This window comes from Triturus cristatus, chromosome 11 (genome assembly GCF_964204655.1).
Source record: "Triturus cristatus chromosome 11, aTriCri1.1, whole genome shotgun sequence".
In the NCBI taxonomy this organism is placed as follows: domain Eukaryota; kingdom Metazoa; phylum Chordata; class Amphibia; order Caudata; family Salamandridae; genus Triturus; species Triturus cristatus.
Window position 1 is genome coordinate 1,017,250,882 of NC_140594.1, and position 21,995 is coordinate 1,017,272,876.

Here is a 21,995-nt window from a genome sequence, read left to right on the forward strand (position 1 = left end):
TTTTGGAAATGCTGAGCCCACTTAAATATCTTGGCCAGGGGAGGATCTGTTATTATAAATCAGCTTTAGAATGTGTTTAAACACACCACAAAGGAAATATGCTGAAAATCGGTGTTTGTATTCAATATTTTGGAAATGCTGAACACACTGAAATATCATTGCCAAGGAAGGCTCTGATGTTATGAATCAGCTTTAGGGTGTAATTGAACACACCGCAAAGGTAGAAAGCTGAAAAGCAGTGCTTGTACCCAGAAGTATGAACATTTTATACACAATAAAAAGCTGAACATCAGAGTTGGACTATTCACGTTTTTACAGTTTTAGAACATCTTGGTGACATGCAGCAAGCTGCAGTTGGTGATTAATCTCAGTAGCTCCCTAGACATAACTTCTAGTTAAATTGACCTAATTGATCAGCCGGGGCACACCAATCCCACAATGTGGGTGTTGTCAGAAAACAAGAAAGGACATCAAAGTGAGAAATTAAAATAATGGACATGAGAAAGGAAGAGCTGGGAATCCAATTGAAATGAGGAAGGAATGCTAGTAGGAAATTAAGGCAGCAAAGATGAGGGGAAATAATTGAAATGGGGGAGAAATATAAAGGAAGGAGAGGGCAAATGGATGTAAAAAATGACTCTGGGAAGGGAAGAGAGGAAGAAGGAAGGGCAGTAAGGACGTGAAAAAGAATTAAGAAACTAAGGATTTATGGGAAAGATTGCAGACAGAAAATAAAGAGATAACTGAAGATTAGAGAAAAAAGATGCAATATAGTTGCTCATTTTCCTAAATTACCTACTTTTTATTCTGACTTTTAATCGTACCATGAGAAGATTCTGTTCTTGAGAATAACATTTTGGATGTGAATCACAATTTTCTGTTTTGCACACAGATGTGTTTAGTGGAAATTCCCCAATCCTGATTCATACAATCAAGATTAGGGAATCAGGAGAATCATAGATCCTGATTCATATAATCAAGATTGGAGCATCAGGAGAATCATAGATCCTGAATCAGGAGAATCATATATCCTGCTTTATAGAATCAAGATTGGGGAATCATGAGAATTGTAGGGCCTGATTCAGGACAATCATAGATCCTGATTCAAAGAAACATAGATCCTGATTCATAGAATCAGCATCAGTGGACATTTCTACTTCTAGATCAGACTTACAAATCAGGACAGTATGCCACTACAGTAATAAAATAAAGCAATGATGTCATTTCGGGGACTGAAAATGAGCATTTTCAAGTAGTTGTGATGCAAACAACCTACAAAAAAATAGGTTTTGGGTATTAGCAAAGAGTTTGCTGGCTGTTACCTATTACTGTAATGCACACACCATAACCTTTCTCCGGTGCACAGTTGAAGAAAGTGCTGTTCGGAGTTAGGAAATGAAAGAATACACTGATTCTTTTTTTAAATCAGACTAATTAATTTATGTTACAAAGTTTGTAACTTATGCTACACCACTTAAATTACAGTAATAGCACACATACCATATCATTCCTTATGAATTTCATCAACAGTAAAAATAGAACGCTCTACCTCATTTACATTGAGCAGTATTTATATTCAGATTGTCCCCACAAAGCACAGTTTACCTTATGTCTGTTTGTTTGATATCTCCGTCCTGTGTTGACCTGACACAGCTGCACCACTTGCAACAGCAGCTCCATCTTTCTTCGGATGCTTTGTAGTGTCAAGTCATTTGCTTTCTATACTTTGTTCATGCAGACCATCATCTTCCTCTGTGTAAGGAAATAAGTAGCCGCCTTTTAACAGTTTTCAGTTTACAATTTTTTTACACATGCAAAAAGCAAATTTACATATAGCAGATATTTACAAGAGAGTGCCCATCATTAGTAAAGTAAAACAGGTCCTTACTGGTGAAGTGTGCACTATCTGCACAGAAATGATGAAAGTCTTATATGTAAGTCTCTTATGTGCACCATGAAACATTATTTTGTGAAATCAACTGATGTCTGAGAAATGATCCTCTGTGTCACTGCTTAAACCAGTACACGCAAGAAGACATTAGACCTATCAATGCTCAATTGGATGGGAAAATGTCTGCTGGAGAAAAACATTATTTACTTAAGCGCAGCAGTGGTCCGTGCAGGTAAGTGTGGTTGGGCGGGAGGGGGAGTTAACAGAAAACGGAAAAGGCAAGATTAAGTAACTAAATAATTCCTATTCCATTGGCTGTCGACATCCCCCGCACTGCCCCACCATGCTTACCTATACGGACCGCTGCTGCTTAAATGCACTAAACCTGTTTACAGTACCTTGAAGAAACCCCTCAAAAGAATTCCTAGTATAACTACAAATCTAATCAACAAAACAAACATAATTCATGTTGTTTGTACCTGATAAATTCCTCTTATTCATGGATGTTCACATCTAACAATGCGTTAATCCAGAAGTGGCATAGTTGAAACCATGTAATGAAGCTGCCATAGATAAGGAGTTCTTAAACTGATACCTGATTCTTCAATGTGCCTGCAAATGTGTGTAAATATCAGTGATAAAAATTAATCATTGTTCATGCACCGCTCTGTATGGTTCCTGTGAACATCCCATCTCATCTCAAAATGTTGGAAAAACATTTTGCTAAGTCCTAACATGCAAAACGTCTCTCAAGCAAGAGTGAGAACACTCGCCCCATCAAACACACTATGGGATCAATTACAATGCTGGTCTGATGCACGTAGCGGAAGTGGGACCGCCTGACAAGGAGTCGGACATCTCACTTCCCAGATTATGATCTGACCTCTGTGTTGGTCATATCCTGTATTTTTTCCTTTGCCGCTTGAGCACAAGCTGCAATGGAAAAAATGCTGAGTTTAAACATCCCTGCACCATGTGGCAGGCGCCATGTGATTTCTCTCCGACCGCCCGTATCCTAATACGGGCGTTGGAAGAAAACCTCTGATGTCGGGCAGAAAGCCTCCGATGAGCTGTTGGATGGCTTTCCTCCCAACATCTTAATAAGGCTCTATATCTTGAAAATACAATAAGCATATTTCATGAGAAAATACTCCAAAACCCGCTCTTCCACCAAAAAGTCTCTTGCTTTGGCAATCTGTCCACTAACAGTAGGTAGAGGTTTCACCAGAGTCATTGACTGTTCACACTACATTATCTTATGATCACAAAGAGGATCCGTTCATTCCACTATAAATCAATAGGTCAATTATATTATAGCAAATTATATTATAAAATTAACAACATGTAACTCAGTACTGAACAGATTTTTTGCCATCCTAGTTCACATTTGAAAAAAATAATCATGAGGCTGACAGAGTGAGTATACAAATCTACACAAGAGGGAAAAACAAAGCATTGAAATAAGCTAGTAATAATTACAAAGCATTGAAATAAGCCAGTAACAATTACCACACCAATCAGGCCAAAAATACTAAAAGGAGGAGCATACACCAGTTTATGAGCACTAGGGTACATTTTTAAGCTGAGGTCCTAAAGTTGCAGCTTTCATGTCTCAATGGCATTGTTAAGATTATCTTAAACTCATCAGCTTGAACATTTTTGAGTATACAAGGCTTCAATCAATTATGCACAACCATTTTACCTCTCCCATTCCTCGCATAGAATCACTCTCTTCTTCAAACCATCACCCTGACTACAGTCTAGGAAGCAGCATTCAAAATTATGGGCTGCAGTGGAACCCTGCATAGAAAATACTTGAAGTAATTGTTTGTAACATGTGCTTCTTGTATCACTTAACTACGGGATTCTTCCCTATCAGAGTGGGGGCTGATCCTATAAAGCAAAATAAACCTAGTCTAAAAATAATTAGACAGAGCAGATCCCTGATACCTCCATAGAACCGATTGATCCTGAATGTGTGATATCCATGCAAAATCTTGAAGTGAGGTCATATGACAATGCAGGACTGTTTGCAATCCAGTATCATGCTCCAAGTGGATTATTTAAGCTCTACTGAGTTCTTACTGTCAACTGAGAGGGCTAACACTCCACTCACATCATTCTAAAACTTTCATGTGCCATTTGTGGGAGTGTCTTAGTGTGCAGTGCAGGCACAATTTTTCTGGCAGCCAGCAGATTGACATATAGGTGGCAATTGTATGAAAAGAGATACAGGTAAGAGCCAAAGAGATTATGTTAATGTCACCTTTCTGTTCCATGAGTAACTGCCCACCTTCTATCAGCCATCCATGGTCTCTGTCTTCACTTAAAGATGAATGAGGAGGAACTCTAAGTTTACCACCATTTCGAATGCGAACGGATGAAAAGAACCAATGTTAGGGAATGTCTGGAGCATTTTGTATTCTCAGTGAAGAAATGCTTCCTCTCTTCAACAAGTCATGCAGCCAGCAGTGTCTCATATTTCACACGCCCCTTAACTTTGAGTGAAACTTCATCCCTGTTCCAAATAGTTGACATTCAGCTATCATTGCAATAAAAGAATTACTTGATTTCACTTAGATTTACCACAACCAACTACTAAGCAATAAACCAAGCCACTGGTAATATCATCGGGGACTATTGCAACATCCTGTGCATTATAACTTCCAAAATCAGAGATCCAAATGAGGAGAGGGTACACACCATGGTGTCTGGATATGCCTCAACCTGAAGAAACAAGAGAACCCCTCCCACTGTTCTTGAAGTATTTCCATGGGCTGCCATTGCAATGTAGAATAGCATTCAAAGCACAAACACAAAGTCAGTGGCACAGGTTATCCATCGAACCTGACAGAACATTAGGCTCCCTCTTTCATATTAAAAGAAAGGAATGTTGTCCACATATGCCATTACAGGGTCAGATATTAAAATCATATTAAAAACATAGAGGCTGACCTGTAAATGGATGCCAGGCCCCAGAAATTGGTGTATCTAGGACAACTTACATTTTAGTGTTTCATTGGCAGGTTTGCTCCTTTGTGCCACTCCCTTTTCCTGTTCTCCATTTCACTGACACAGCCAAAAATCACCTATTATGAAACACTTCACATGATTATCCATTTGATACTTAAGTGTCTGATTTAGAGTTTGGCGAATGGGCTACTCCGTCACAAGCGTACCGGATATCTTCTCCGTCTTATTACAAATACCATAGGATATAATGCACTACTAAAAAGGATTCACAAAGTAAGATGGCAGTTTATCCTTCAGTGGCTTGTTGTTCTGTTGTATATAGAACGCAGCCAAAGATAATGCAAGTTGACCTGGACACACAGAAGAAGAATATCCTATTTATAATGTTAATTTCTTATTTTTTAGTTTTTTACCATTTGTTGTTGAAAGTGCCATTTATAATACATTTTATTAAATTGAGAATGTCCTTATTTTGTAAATTTGATGTTCGTAATTTGATGAGAGTTATCTAAAAACTAATTTGCCACATATTGCCTAGAGCTACCTAATTCGGTGGTGCAGGAATCTTCTTTGGGTACATTTTTTCAACTTCTTTTTTTGGGTGAAATGAAATAATTTCATAATGCTGTTTCTCTTTTCTTGAGAATCAGTTTCTTTTAAGGCTGGGAATCGGTATTTGTTAGCACTTCATTTGTGGAGGATTGTTCCATTCCAACCATATTAAGGTTAAGAGGTGCCTTTGTAGGTTACAAAACCTTTATTCTTTACAATGCCACTATTTTTCTTCTTCTTCACTACTTTATTTTAACTCTGCTTAATGATTTATTACAGTGTTGATGCTCCCAAGTCAATTGCCTGAGAAGAAAGTAATCAATGTTGTAATAAAAATATATAGAATTGCTTATTTGTTATACACCAGCGCAGCTCTGCCATCTCTAAGCTCTGTGCGATGGAAGGTGAAGTCAGCTTTACCAGTATTTGAACTCCTGATCCAGAATTCAGTGCATAGAAGTCGCAAGTGTTCAATTTACAGAGGTAATATGACCAATATTTTGACGATAGTACATAACCATGTTTAGAATATACACTGTATATGATACTTAGGGGTCCATTAGGATGTAGGGCGGATCACCACCACCCGCATGGCGGTGGCGATCCGCCCTACATCCCTCCATTCCCACCACCCATTTCCACCCTGCCATACTAATATGGCGGGGGGAAATGGGTGGCGGGTGGGCAAGGATGTAGGGCGGACCGTCCGCCGGTTTTCCGCTGGTAGGCAATCTGCCCGATTGCCTACCGGGTGGAAAAGCCAAGGAATATGGTGGCAGTGCCTTGCAGGCACCGCCATCCATATTTGGATGATGGCGGGGAATTGCCTTTCCATGGCGGAGACTCCACCATGGAAAGGCAGGCAGTTCTGGCTTTGGGGGCCCGTTGCGGGCCCCCAGGGTGTTTGGGGGGTGGGGGTGCACAGGGGGGTTACCTATGGTACCCCCTGCATTGTCATGGACATGGTGGCAGGCACCTCACGGTGCCTGTCACCTAGTGCATGACAATGCACGCAGTGCATGACAATGCACGCAGTGCATTTCCAGCATTGTGGCGGGCGGTGCTGTGAGCATCGCCTGCCACAATGCTGGGAATAGAGGATGCCACCGCCAAGGTGGCGGTGGCATCCTAATTGCTGGTGCGGGACCGCCGCACCACTGGCGGCCAGTCCCAGCACCGCTAGCGTGGCGGGCGGACGGAAGTCCGCCCACCATCCTAATGGGCCTCTAAGTAAGTGCATACATTACATCCTAATATAAATGCTGATGCTGGCCAAATTAAAAGTTTCCAAATAATCTGAAATATATTTATGTGGGTTTGTGTCAAAGAATTTACCAAAATGTCTGTTATCAATGAGTTCAGAATGAAAGCATGTGAAACAAGAAAACTCAGAGCAGTGTTATCCAGATTTAAATTCATTGTAACAAACAATCCTGTTGCACATCTGTTAAGGAGAAATGACAATGTTCCCAAGCACCTTTATAAGGCTCAATTTGTACATGTTTCACAAAAGCCTTTTATAAGACTTACATACAAAAGATCATTAAATTGAATTCATTATTGTGCAGCTGGAATGTGTGTTGGACAAATCTGCCATTCTGGTACCAACATCAGAAAGCAAAGGTAAAACGTGCCATGTGTCCTTTCACCTCAAAAATGTCAATAATCAAACACTTGATTCAGTTGCATAGTTCTCTGATTCTGAGGTGCAAGGTCAGACTCAAAAACTGATTAGGAATTCAATGCAGGACTCTGGATCTCAGTAAATTGAATTTAGAACTCGAAAAGCCAGATTGTATTTTACTGAGATTCCTTTCAAAAATGTCAAGAGGAAAGATAAAAGAAAGAACATTTCACCTTTCATATGATCATTGAGAGCGTTCCTGAAGGCAAGAAATGGCATGTAAAAGAAGAAAATGAGCATTATTTTTAATTTATGAAGCTCTATCATACCTTTAGAATGATGAGGTATTCTACACCATCTCCAAATTTGTCCTTACAAGTTGATTCTGAAGTTGGGAAATGTATGGATGCTTTAATGCAGAAACATTTTTTTTGCAATTCATAGAACACTGTTGCTTTAAAAGGGGAAAGATTTTAAGGTTTCTGGAAAATAGTAGAGGATTCAACGAATTATCATTTTAAAAATGTACATGCCTATTCAGATAGAGAAATATATTATGAAACAAAAATGAATGATTTGGGACGATTGATGCTATGGGGACAAGCACATTTATCAGTGAACAAGAGTACAGAATGAGAGTCAGTAATGAAGTTCTTATTACTGCATCATGCTTGCTTTTTAGTTGACCTTGGTGCCAATATTTCAATGTTTGCCCCAAGTTACCTTTATTCCAAGTAGCTGTTAGGTTTTCAAACACACTTAGGTAAGGTGTGCCCTTAAGGTCATGGTTGTTTACTGGTATGGGATTTTGGGCAAGGAACAGTGTGATGTGCTCTGAAGGATGGATTTAATGTGTACCAATGAACCTGATTCTGGATTGAAGAGGAAAACAAAACAAGGTGGTTTGAAGTGGACTTTGGACCTCCTTGCATAAAGTGAATATGTGAATGGAGTTTCCTGGATGATATACTTCCTCGTAAAGAAACAATGGAGACATTTCAGAAATTATTTTAATTTACTATTATTCAGAGTATCTATAAAACAAATATATATCCCTCCACCCTTTTAACCAAGGCCCTTTATTTTCATATATACTTTGTCATCTTTGGAGACTGGGGAGCATTATTGTTTATACTGGATTGTCATAAATCATGGAACCCCACAATTGGAGCACATATAGGGCCTTACTAGGATGTCAGGTGGACGTTGCAGAAAAAGAACCGCCGAACCAAAGGTCAGCCGTTCTGACTGCTCTACTACGATGTGACCGCCCAATGGAAGCTTCTGTGGCGGGCAGAACAGGCCTGCAGCACAAACTTCCATTGATAAATTGAGGTTAAAAAACATCCCTGCATCATGTGGCAGGCACCAAGCAGAAATGTTAAGGAGGGCACCATAGGTGCCCCCCAGGCCCAAATGCAGGTGTCCAGGGGACCCTGCTAGGGGCCCTCAAAGTCAGTTTCCAACAGCCACTCCATGTCAAAAAGGTCGACATGGGTTGGCTGTTGGAAACAGATATTGTAATCCCAACGGCAGAGCCAAGCCTGCCATCATTGAAGGGATTACTATCCTGCTCCTGTTCCGACAGGCTTGCAGAACCCATCAGAAGAGGAGCGGAATCTCCCAGCTGGTTTTCTTCTGACCACCGTAATCAAAGCACGGTGCTTGGAGGGAAACCTCATGATGTTAGGCAGAGAGCTCTCCATCCTACATCCAAATTGGGCTCATAGTTGTGATTTTCATTTACTATGTAGTACATAGCTTCTACTTGAAGCCTTAAGTGAGAAAAAAGTTTCAAGACCATGTTCCTTATTTCAGTAATGTCACAGTTGTAAAAACAAGAACTCACATTTTGCAGCTTCAATGTCAGCACAAGGAAGCAGTTCTCGGACCCAGATTAGGGAATGCACTGGTCCAACACCTTCCATGGATTTTCAGAGAGTTAAACAAACTGCTGGAGTGGTGGATAATGACCCTCCTACACTTTCCTCTGCTTCCCTTCTCAAAAGACAGGAAATTGAATCGAATGGCAATATCACCTTTCCGTCTCACTTGTCTCCTGCAGGTCAGTTGTCTCTCCTGTGCTCCTGTGTGTCTCTCAGAGAGTATATGTAATCAAGGTGCCTTGTCCCTGTTCCATGTTTGAGAGTGGAGTATAATGTGCTGGAGGAGGGGGATGGTGGGGTTAGAAGGGGTAGAGACGTTTTCCAGGATATTAATTTTCTTTGGAATATTCATGAACAGCAGTGCTCTAGGATATGGGTAGTGTGGCATGTTGGCAGGTATTCTATTTTCAAAGGTACAAGGGAGGGTTTAAAATAGATCAATACGGTGCCTGCCACATGGTGCAGGGATATGTAGGGGGGCACCATAGGTGCCTCACAAAACCCAAACATGAGGCCCAGGGGGCAAGGGGGTATCCGCTAGGGGCCTCCAATGTCCCTTTCCACCTGCCTTTCATGTCAGCTTCACTGCCATGAATGGGCCAGCAGAAAGGAACATTGTAATACCTATGGCTGTGCCTGGTAGGCACCGCCACCATGGTAGGTATTGCTGCTCCTCTGATGAACTGGTGGGCTTCTTGGGCCTGTCAGATCCATGGAAGTCGGTCTCTCCGACCGCCAACCATCCACCCGCCATTCTAGTATGGAGGGCGTAAAACCCAATTACGATGGCAGTGGGACCACCACCAGCATTCTGTCTGTGGCGGTCTCACCGTCATTGTAATCAGGTCCCATGTGTTTACTTTTGTTTTAAATGTAAACATTTTTTTATTATATAGAATATTAGTTTATTTATATATGTAGGTTCATATATACACATATATATATATATATATATAGATATAAACATAGAGCATTCGTCAGCTTTTCACAGGAAAAAGAATGCACGAACTCCTCTTCGTCGGTGAATACTTATTTATTTATAGTATTGATAGCTCCCTTTTGTCTGCCATATATAATTGTGTTAACATTTTTATAAGTAAGTTCATTTGTTATATTTGTTCAAATATACATTTTAAATATATTTGATTTTTGTAAATTAATGTTAGTATTTAATATATGCTTATTTTAATAATTTAAATTATATCTATTTAAAATCAATATTTAATATGACTATATTATTGCAAACAATATTTTTCTTGATATTTGTGTACTTACTTTTCTAAGTAGAGGCAGTCTATATTTTTGTATTCTATATTTTTTCCTCGATATTTTTTTTTCTATATTTTTTCCTCTATATTCTGTCAGTAAACCGTATGCAGAGTTAGATTTGCTAGTAAGCCTTTCAGTGTAAGTGTTGGAAAAAACCTTGATCCCAAGAAATGTCCTAGTGCAAGGAGACAGTAAATAGGATTTTGTACTTTGAAATAACAAAATAATGCTTTTAAATATTTAGGTTTAATTTGAAGTGGTGTGTCCAAAATAAAATTCTATAGGGGTCACATTGGGTTAAGTGTCAAATGCATGATGGAAAGATAAATCATACAATCAGAAATTTAGAAGAGCTGATTATCTATTATCACTTATTAATTTACACCCCAGAAAAGACATTTACGTTCAAAATTCTAATGTTACATCTCTTTCTGCCTGCTGAGATCTTGTCAATGTTGCTGGTTCAGGTTTTTTGAATAAAAACCTGTGGTGGAAAATCTTTGTCAGTGCCAGAGGCCCTGGAGTAAGAAAAAAGGTCCAGTTTTCACGTCCTGAATCCAATTTGGTGAAATTTACAAAAGGAGATTAACACCTGCTTGTTTAATTTTGCTTCGGTCAAGGAACCCTCAGTAAGGTGTTTGTTGCACTTTATAAATGTCATAAAATAATTAAATAACTAGCTAGCTATAATGTTCATGTGTAACTATAACATTTTTGTATAGGCAATGACTTATCAAACAACAGACTGTCAGGACCACATGATTCTCCTTTAGATTTTTAGGTGTTGCGCTATGGGTCCAGATTTTTGAAGTTGTATGGGAAGTCACAGCTCTAATTTTGAGAGCTAGGCATCTTGTGAAAAAAGAAAGATCACAATGAATACAAAGTGCTTTGGGTTTTATGGGTGCTCTTTGATTAGCAAGGCTTCGAGTGAGGTAGGCAATCACAATTATTGGAGATTGGTGACATGAAGAACAACATTTATACATCATCATCCATGATGTGAAGGGGGAAATAAATGAATGAGGAGATAAGGAGTGAGGAATCAGGCGTGTCTACAACAGTAGAGAGAAGGCGGAAGTGAGAGACAGACGTGGAAGCAGATCAAAGATCATCCAGAGTTCATAATTAGTGGTGTTCAGTGGGATCATGAAATAGCACCATGAGCTTGGCCACTGAATAGCCATGGTATGTCATTTCCTTGCACTATTTTCATAGGGACAAAGTGTTGTTTCTGGACACCATTTAAGCTCTTACCTTTACTCAAGTGGAAATCATACAGCATGGTAAAACCAGGAAAAAGAGAAGATTAATGGCCAAATGCAGATTAGGATTATTATGGGTTTAAAGCACAATGGCTAATATGGCCTAAACATTTTGGTCAGGTTGACATTCTCACTCATAATACTGGCAGAAAACTACTAGAATTATGGTCAGCAGAGAAGAGACTTCATTTTTACATCACCTTTACTTTTCTACCACGTTGGAAGGAAAAATCATTTGGTATTCTAGTCATTTGCCTAGTTATCATAGAAAAAGAAGCAGCAGTAGATATCGTCCACTTCCCAACCCTACTTGTTCCTTTTCCAGAATCCTCTGACAGTTGACACATTGTACAACCCAGTGTCTTATGATCTGCAGCAAGTCTTTCAAGGCCTCTACGTATTGGCAATGTTGCCTCATCTGTTTGCCCAATTTAGAAACGTATCAGAGTATCTCTTGCTTTCCTCTCATAGTACTCTTCTCACTGAAAAGAGTTGTATAATGGCACTTTCTGTGGGTTTCAGTTTTCATCATCTCAAACATATCCTCTGCCATATTGGGTTACCAATCTGATAGTCTCTCATTTGGAAGAAATGTCTGACTAGCGTTTTAAAGTCCATAGGCTCTTTCTAGGAATACAAAGGTTCTGGAACCTTTATTAACGCACATGGGCTATTTTCAAGCATACAATAGTAGAATTGATCCAATTGATGAAGTAGTATGAAGAAAAGTTAAATTTTTGAATTCAGCATTCAATGAGAGTACAGGTGCTGGTAATGTCTAAAAATAACATTCATATAGGAGGTGTTATTGAATACCACTAACTAAATCTTTCCTCTTACTGTATTTCACCATTACAAGAACCTGTCAGCTAAGACACATCAATCTTTGGGGTATGCTTTGGGGTCACCACATTTACTGTTCCTCAGTCACACATCATCACTGTGCCCCTTTCCCAATCCCTTTCCTCCTCATGATTCATTTCCAAAGGAACCCTTACTGGTTTTTGGCATTGACACCTATGTTGACACAGGTTAATGAGAACAAGTCCAATATTCGTCAGGTCATCATGCATGTGGGATTGCTTACAGTGTCGGAAAGTGGCTAACATCACCTCCAGCATTAAAGCTGTAACAAGAGATTACTCAGAATTGATAATTTAGTAGCACTACACAAAGCAGACTACAATCGTTGCTATCTTGGTGGAATTGGGTTTCTTTAAGTCTATTTTACCATCAGAAAAAAATGCTACTCAACAACAAAGATGGTATGGGAAGGGCTTTGGCAGGCAAGATTTGCAGAAAGTATTAGTTTTATTTTTCTTTTCTTAAATCTTAAGCTCAATTTGTATTACTTCTTGAGGCTACTTTTAGAGTCCTTTTATTGTTTCCTTTTGGTTTTACACTGGTGTAAGAGTTGCTTTGTTTTGCTATTTTGGTGGACCTGCTGCTGGATTCCATGGGCATCGGACTACAAGACCTCAAGGTTCTTAGACGCTGTCTTCAGATTGAGTTAGTTAACATATAGCTGTGTTACTTCTCTTTGATTTTGGTAATGCATAATTGGCAAAATCTGCTATGGAAGACTGACTTATTTTTCTTTGTCAAAAGATTGGAACTTATTACCGCTGCTACAAGTTTGCATTGATGTATTTTCTTTTTCATTAGCTGCCAATCGAGTAAAATGTGCAGAGAATCTTCATAACTAGGAACAATTGGAATAATTTAAAGCAACAGTTCCCTATATTTTCTATTGTTCTTATTAGACCACATCATATCAATACTATTATCTCCATCACTGATATAATTTTCCTCTTAAGAAAACGTGTTAGAACTTTGACTGTGTCCCTGAGATAATCAGTTAAACCTTTACACATCTAGGACACCACTCCCTCTACTCCTATTCCCATTCAAAGGTACATTGGAAAGCTCTGGGATTGATTTGAATATCTACATGCACATCGCAAGGTGCAATCATTCTCTTATACCTGACCTTTATTTTACTAACTGTATGGATATAATAATGTGGTGGAAACATCAGGACAAACATTTTACAACACACTTCTCTGTGCTTTACATACAAGTTTGAGAAAGTGGAAAGATTTAATTCTCTGTATTATTGTACTAGAACAAGAAACCACAACTCAACATACAAGTGTCACTGCTATTGACTAACAATAATTTGCAGACATCTAAACCCTTCCCCGAACTAAACACGGTTTGCCATGACACCCCGCAGAGTTTTAAGTAAAATGTTAATTTTGTTTTCATCTGCAATTTTATATAATGGTTTCTCTTAATTTTATGTCATGCTGCAAGACTTTTTAAAATGTAAGGGTTTTAACTATCCAACAATAAAGTTTATATATACAAACAAGTGTCACGGTTATTTCAGTGTCACCTTAAACACATTTAAAAGAAGGAGATATGACCTTCAATTTGACGAGTTGCTGAAGCAACAGTAAAGAATGTGTATTGGATTTACCCTTTGTAAACAATACATTCCAGTGATTATAGGTAATGTCACCAAGATGAAAACATCAGGAAAGAACAGTGGAATGAGTCAGATGGTGAGCGTGAAATGTACAATGATTATGTGAAATGAATGACAAAGGTATGAGGAAGCATTCTGCTGGAGAAATGCTAAACACCCATAACCTTGTGTTATGTGACTTGCTTTGTGATGCTCATGTCATGCAGGGCACTTCTCAATCTTTACCTCCCTCTCTAGCAGTCACATCCCTCAATTGTTAAACATTGCCATTGTTACACCCATCCTGAAGAAACTTACCTTGGAAATCGACAATTGCTCCAACTTCAGTGAGATCTATGTCCAACCCTGCATTGCCAAGTCTCTTAAAGCAATGGTTGCACACAACTCTCCGCTCATTTGGAAGCTCTTGGTGGTCTAGTGGCTTTCAATCAAGCATCTGGCTCCAGAGAGGCACCGAATCAATGCAAATAAACATCATAGAAGAACTTCTCAATTTTTTAGACCAAGGTATACCCTGTGTCTTATTCCTTTAGGGCCTCTCAATAGCATTCAATCCTATTGGTCATCAGGTACAACTCGAAGGTGCTTGAAATTCTTAGCCACACATCAGTTTAAATTGAGCCCATCCCTCTCAAGGTCAGTCATACCCTCTGTGGAGACCCATAAGGCTCAGCTCTATCTCCTATAATACTCAATGTCTGCATGATTCCCCTTACCAGAATCATTGACTTCAGGGTAAAAGCACTAAGGAAGAGTGAAAGAGTGCTGTCTCTTAGAAGATATGATTGTTATGCTTTGATTGCTGCACTCTGGTTTTAACACTCTTCAGTAAACTTAAACTTTTCATACACATGTTAAAAACATCATCACATCTATTCATTGTGAGAATATGACTCTTTTTACATGGTCATCTGGAGGAACATGGGTCTCACAGATGCGTGCCGGGGTCGAGTCTAGGAAGGGGGAAACAAGCTCCGCGCTGAATCAATGTAAAGCTAAAGCGGGTTGCGGCTGCAATTCTGAAATACATTTTCTTTTGATTTTCTTCATTGGTGTTGTCTGGATTTTCACTAATTCTGTTTGGTTGTGCAGGGGTGATTGAACTATCTCTGACTAACTTGCACACCACTAGTTGGGTGTTCATTACACTATCTGCGACTCTCCTGGGACGTCTATATGACGGGGTCAGAGCCCATGTACTGGGATAATTAATAAAGCACTTTTCCCACCTCCACAACATGCTGGGAACTTGTTATGGGGTAATTAACCAGTCTCTTAAAGAGACTTAAAACAGAATAAAGTGCTTACCTGCCCTTTCTCCCTTTTCATTTCGAGGGTACCGGAGGTCACCAGTCCAGCTGTATTACCAGAAGGGAGAAGGTCAAAGTAGAAGAGACTTCTTTCCACAATTGGACTGACCCCTTTAGCAACCATACTAAGCACCTGTCTGATATATTTGCTACTGGGGGATTCATTTCTTTGCTGCCGACTCTGTCTTTTTCAATTTTAACACTGGTGAGAGAGTGCTTCTTGCAACACCTGCCACTGGAGTGTTTCTCTGTACTTCGGAGCCTCTGTCACTGCAGGGGGTGTGCCGCTGCGAGGTGCAGCTGCTGGGCTGCTGGGGCACTACATCCCGCACAACCTCCTGAGTGCTCCATCAGCTGTTTGGGATAAGCCCTACTTAAGGGCTGCATAGACCCGCAGCCAAGGGCGGGCCCATCAGTGACAGGAAGAGGCAGGGCTGGGCCAGGCCACCTCTCTTGACTGGGCGATATGGATCTTATTGACTTTCTTGGCAGACCAAGCACAGTATGTACTTGGAGGTCGCTGTACACCATTTCTCTTGAGTTGTTTATACTGGTATTTACTTTGCCTTGACTCTGGACCTTGGCGCAGTTGTGGACTGTTATACTGATTGCTTCTTCCAAAGACCCACCTAGCTTTGGCTTGTAATTTTGTTTCCTTTTCTCCGCTCTCCTTTTGTTAACTATTTTTAAACATGGCTACACTTTATTTATGCACCTTTAGTAATTGTGTGGTAAGCTACAGACCATGGGGAAAAGGAAACATCAGGGGTCAATGGTGTCTAAGTCTCCAAATAAATCCCGATCTTCTATTATAAATTATATTACGGTTGCAATGGGGGTGACAGAGAAGCAGATCCTGAGCGTGGAGGAGACATTGACTACTTGTACTTAGGAGATTCCTGACTTTGCAAAACCGAGTGAAGTGTCACCACTAACTGTGGTCCAATGCAGTTCTCATTGTGGGATGAACCCTGTTGTACTCAAAAGAGATGAGAGCATCTCTAACCCCTCCTTGCCAGGTACTTTGATTCTTCAGCCCCCAACAAAACTCCGAAAAATACCGAGTAGTCTTGCTGGTGATTCCACTTTGGACTCACGGGGAGGGATCGAAGTGCCGAAAAGGAAAGCAAATACATAGAAACATGTAGTCACAAACAAGACATCCAGAGTTCAAAACAAATAATTACTCATACTAATCCAGGACTACACCTATTTGACGACCGATATACAAGTATTGGCAGACTTGGTTAAGACCTCCTTCAGTGCTCTTACTGATCGACTAAAACGTATTTAACGCACCGTATTGACATGTGTAGACCTACTGGAGAAGGTACACTTGCATCCTGACAGTTGCCCCCCGTTGGGGGTTAACACATATGCTGCAGGAACACGCCAATGCCACTCGATTACATACACAGCACTGTGTTCGACTTCAACCTCCACCTTCAACAGTGGGGCTACCTATTGTCCCAACGAGTAACACTTCAATGACTGGTCCCATTGCTAATCCAACTCTTCAGTCCAACAGGTCCAAACCCCTACTGTTAGAGAGTCTTCTAAGACATTGACTCCCCAGCCAGCACACGTTAGTCTGGTTGAAACGCGTTCCTCATTATATACAATGCCGACTTTTAACAGGTATGACAGACTTTCCTCACTTACCGGAGTGGACCGACTGAAGGCAGTCGATGGGAATGGAGAAGATCTTTGTGACGGACTGCCCAAAACTCATATTCACAAAATGGGTGTACGGTCAGACAACATGGCAGATTGAGGCTTTTTATATCCACAGACTGGCTCCCACTGGCCATTCTGGAAGACCTCCCCCATGTTAGTCCTAATGTACGTGCCAGTGCCGTCCTATTTTGGAATGTGGCCCTGCCGTCCTATTTTGGAATGTGGCCAAGCTATGTAGCAAGCATAATTTGACAGTGGTCAGATTTTGTGTCTGGATTTTTAATTGTATGTCTGAGAAATTTGATCTGTCGATCCAATTCATCTCAATGGTTTTAAAACATTCCCCACTCCAGCTGTCCCATCGATATGTGGTAGGCCCAAAGGTGGCTATGTACCTATGTTTCAAATAAGTTGATCTCCTCAAATCTAGTTGTTACACCCACAAAAAGTTTTTATCAAATTATTTCTATCCTAATGTCATTGTCAATATTGCTGGTATTAATCCATTTTTATCATAATGCCTGCAATTTGGAGCTACTATCTGTTTCACATCAAATTCACACTGAGCTGGAATCACTAGCCTCTAACGAATCAAGAGAATTAATGTTTTTATGGGGAAAGGCGATTTTAACCTTTGATTGTGCCAACTGCCATCTAACAAGGTCTGAAGTCTGGCTATTCCCATTAATGGTGATATCACCCTTTTTTAACAGACAGATTATGGAGAGCTGCTTGATGAATTACTTAATTAATTACTTTTTAATATGACCTGGATTTCTGTAACAAATTAAGCTATCCCCCACTTGAAGTAACCTGCACATTTAATGGGAGAGGGGAGAAAAATATCATTGATTACCTGCTGTTTCCAAATCCTTATTTCGCCTTGGTGACTAAATTTGTTTTACACTATCTTGCAATGAGTGACCATTTTCCCCAGAGTATAGAGTTAGATATCAACCTCCTCAATCAACAGGGGACAAACCACTGCATATCATCAGTTGAAAACATTGAAATCTCACATTTAAACGGTTATACTCCACAGTGGTCTATGCTAATACTTAACAAATGTTTAGAATAGTTAATTATTAAACAGAGTGGGGCTTTTGAAATCAGTTTAGATCAGACTGCTGGGGCAATAAAAGTAATTGAAGCATTTTAACTAATTACCAAGAGTATTAAAGAAGAGTTAATTTCCCGTCAAATAAACATAGGAAAGCAGACTAGTGGCTGGTTCGACTCTGCTTGTAGAAGGACCCACAAGAGTTTAAAATGAACCCTAAACAAGAAACCTAGGAACATCAAGAAGTCCAGGGCTGTAGACACACTTACAGGCTAGCCATAAAACTCTGAAAAAAGTTTGGAGGAGGAGCCTTGGGAAAACCTACATGAGGCATGTTGCTATAACGATAACACAGCCTTTTGGCGTGTTATCAATTTCCCTTGACAGACCTCGAATCAAGATTACAATTACAGAGGTAGATTAGATAGCTCACTATTCTAAAGTATAGTCCAAAACAGTGGAGAGTGTCAGTGAGCCTCTTCCATCAGTGCCTACGACTGACCCTCCCTTGACGGCACTTCTTTATGATCAGACCTACCCTAATGTTTTTCTCGACAAAGTCATTTTAGCTCTAAAGATGAGTAAAGGAGGTAAAGCACCGGGCCCAGATGGTATTCTGATTGATATATGTTTGTATTTGTATTCATTTCAGCCCTGACGAAGTTCGTAAGGAACGAAACGCGTTGGCTGAGTCTGAATTTTAGAATTTAAATAAAGAATAAAAGACGAAATTTGGATCGTTTGGAAAGACTTTTATTCTCTGGTGCACCGTCCATTCTTCTAAAAGTTTGCATATCTGGTTTCCAGAGAGCACAAGTATGGCCTGCTCTGGAGGCGATTTGCACCAATTCAAAAAATGTAACATTTACTTGGAAATTGATGTGCTTAACATTGGTCAGCCGTATTGTCTTTTGTTTACACGGTATTCTGCTTGACCTTTATAAATCTAACATCGACCTCTGGGGCCCTCTCCTGACAGTCCTCTTTCAATCCTGTTAGAGTGCTGGTTTTTTAAATACCTGGTCAGAATCCCTTACAGTGCCAATCCATAAGAAAGGCAACCGTAACTGTCCTGCTCATTACAGACCTAGCTCCTTACTTGATTCTTCAGTTAAAGTGGTTGGATGCATGCTTTGATGCAGACTACAGGACTGAGCTGAATCTAATAATATAATCTAAGACCTCCAATATGGACTCCGACCAGGAGTAGGGTCAATTGAGCAGGCTATTGATCTGAATTTACTGATAGGAAAATACATGCAGATTAAACGTCGCAATCTGTTTATGGTATTTGTTGATTTGTCTTCCGCTTTCGACTGCATCGTGCACAAAAAGCTCTGCACCATTATGCTCACCATGGGTGTGGATACCACCATACTTAACTTCCTTAGATACTGATATTCTTCCGGCACAGCTAGGGTGCGTTATAGCTTAAAAGGTTAATGCACTCAGCCAGTTAGCGCAGAGGGAGGAATCCGACAAGGGTGCGTACTTGCCCCTTTTTTGTTTAACCTTTATATTAATAGCTTGGGCAGTACTCTAGTAAGTAAATGTTTTGATCTTCCCCTGGTTGGACATCAACTCATACCAGCCCTCTTCTATGCAGATGATGTGTTGCTCATGGATCACACCCCATTTGCCCTACAGTGTTTACTTACTGAATGTGTTCATTATATGCAGAACTTGGGCCTGCAAACCAACATAAATAAAACCTTTGCTATGAAAGTTGGGAAAAGAGTAATAAAATGCCATGACATTTTAATTGAGAGTACCACTATAACACACACACAATCTTTTTCTTAGTTAGAGATATTATTTGGGAGGGGAATTGGAGAAATGCAGTGAATTCTAGAAAACTCAAATTTTTTAAATCCATTACGGCTTTGCTCAATTTCTTTAGGAAGCTGAGCATTAAACACCCAAGAGAGATGATGACCATATATAACTCGAAATTCTAGCCTATTGCTATGTACAGATCTGAGTTGTGAGGCTATGCAAATGTTGATTCTCTGTAGTTGATAGAAAACGCGTATTTAAAAAATCTCCTCGCCCTTCCTAAAAGCTGTTCCACCTTTGTCTATCATTCGGAATTGGGTGCCCCATACCTAGTAGATCTGACTAAGGGTCAGCCAGTTCTGATCTGGCACACAATTTGGCCATCTGATCAGACAGAGCTCAACCGAGCTACTGCAAGCGATTGCCTTAGATCCGAGCGTGCTTCCAAAATCCCTCGCTAAAGTATGTTAACCTATTCCTGACAGATATTAGTCATCTGAGTATTGCGATCAACCAGAAACTCTGACCAGTATCTGTAGGAAAGCACTAAAGTTGGAGTGGCTAACACTGCTTGAGGAACTGAGGTTGTCTACTGAAACATCAGTATTTAGAAATCAGCTGATTTTGACCACCTTTGATAGCCAACCTTCTTTAAATAATGTACATAATGCCCAACATAGATGTGTACGGACAAGCGTTAGGCTCGATATTTTCCATTGTTTAACTAGTTTTCCAAACATAAAAAATTGGTCACGTGACTTAGTGCATTGTCACTGCGACAATTCATCCATGCAGACCACGATGACATTGTGTTTTCCTGCAAATTTGAGATTTGAGGATCCGATTAATTAAGCCATTGTTAAAGCCTTTACATTTTTTGCAATGTCGACCAGCTTTTTTATATTTACTATTGCTTCCGAATTTGTATACATGTTTTGTTCTATGGGCTGTTATCACTCGTAGAAAGCTGCTATAGTGGGAATAGAACACTGTCTGTCTTATCTGAACTGTATTTTTGTTTTTAACAGTTTTATTAGTTTTAAATCTGAATATTGTATATCTTCTTTTATTGTGTATGCTTGTATCATTCACTTTGTGATTTCGAATAAAGCTTATTTTCGAGTGAGGTGGCACTATGAAACTATTTGCAGTAAGGCACACAGGAACTGCTGTAATATCCATAGAGTTTCCTCTGGGAAATGTTACCCTATCAGTTAGGAAGTGGCCAGGAGTCACCCCCACCCACAAGCTATTGCTATGCAAGACTCCTTCTTCAGAAAACGACTTGACCAGCAACACAACAGAAGAAAGTCTGCACCATTCTGTATGAGAACTGTAAAAAAAACTGAGGGGCTGAACCTGCTCCCATTTGAATCCAGGATTAGGGGTAGAACGAATGATTCATTCCACCCATGGAATTGGCTGAATTTGGTAACTTCCTGTTACTCTTGCAATACAGAGTTCCAGCCTAATTGTTCCAATCAATGCATGGTGGAATTTCTTTCCAGCAAGGCTCCAGAAATGCAAGCTGGCGAGTAAGGTCTGGTGCCCCTAGCATGATTTTCGAATGCTGGCAGTTGTGGGCCAATGCGAGTGGTTCAGTCAGTGGGCTGCTTTTCTGGTAGATTTGCTGCTGCTGAGTAGATATTCTACTCGAGCGGATGCAACATCAGCTCAAATGGCCATGCACTCTTGTGCGCCCCATGGTGCTCTTCGAAGTGATTTTTAAGCGCTGCTCTTGTTACCTGCATGACATGCATATTTCCTGCCTGTTGACTCAACTCCACATAACCTCACAGAGTTTTTGTGTAACTCTGCAGATTTCCATCCACCCTATCCATTACAAAGAAGTGGACTACAAGGGAAACTTGGCAGATCTCCAGTGTAAGCAACAGGGCCACAAAAAGCTGTAAGTGGCCTTTTCCTGAAGAGCCCAGCTGACCAATACCAGATGGACCTGACCTGGACCCTGCTAGGACCTCTGCTGTAGTGAGCCGTGACTGCCAAGTACTGTTACTAAAGTCATGGACTCTTGGCTATGTTTAACTGGACTTCTACTAATATTCCTCAAAACTGAGGACTTATATTTCTTTTGGACTTGAAGGCTTCAGGAAGACCATGACAAACCTGCCAAGCTCATTTCCCCCAAAACACATTACTGCTGAGGTGAAGAAATAGGTTCCCCGGTAAGAGTCTCTCCTCAGGAGCAAATCAGTTCAGG

At 40.1% G+C, this 21,995-nt stretch overlaps 1 long non-coding RNA gene across 1 annotated transcript in view; it reads right to left on the minus strand.

The window, feature by feature from the left end:
• Positions 1-1,634: 1,634 nt before the first annotated feature.
• The window catches only part of LOC146785843 (uncharacterized), a 240,640-nt gene continuing 220,279 nt past the window's right edge, over positions 1,635-21,995 (minus strand). The window contains exon 5 of the long non-coding RNA XR_014970819.1: positions 1,635-1,752. This is a non-coding gene — a long non-coding RNA (uncharacterized LOC146785843). The remainder of the gene's footprint in view (positions 1,753-21,995) is intronic.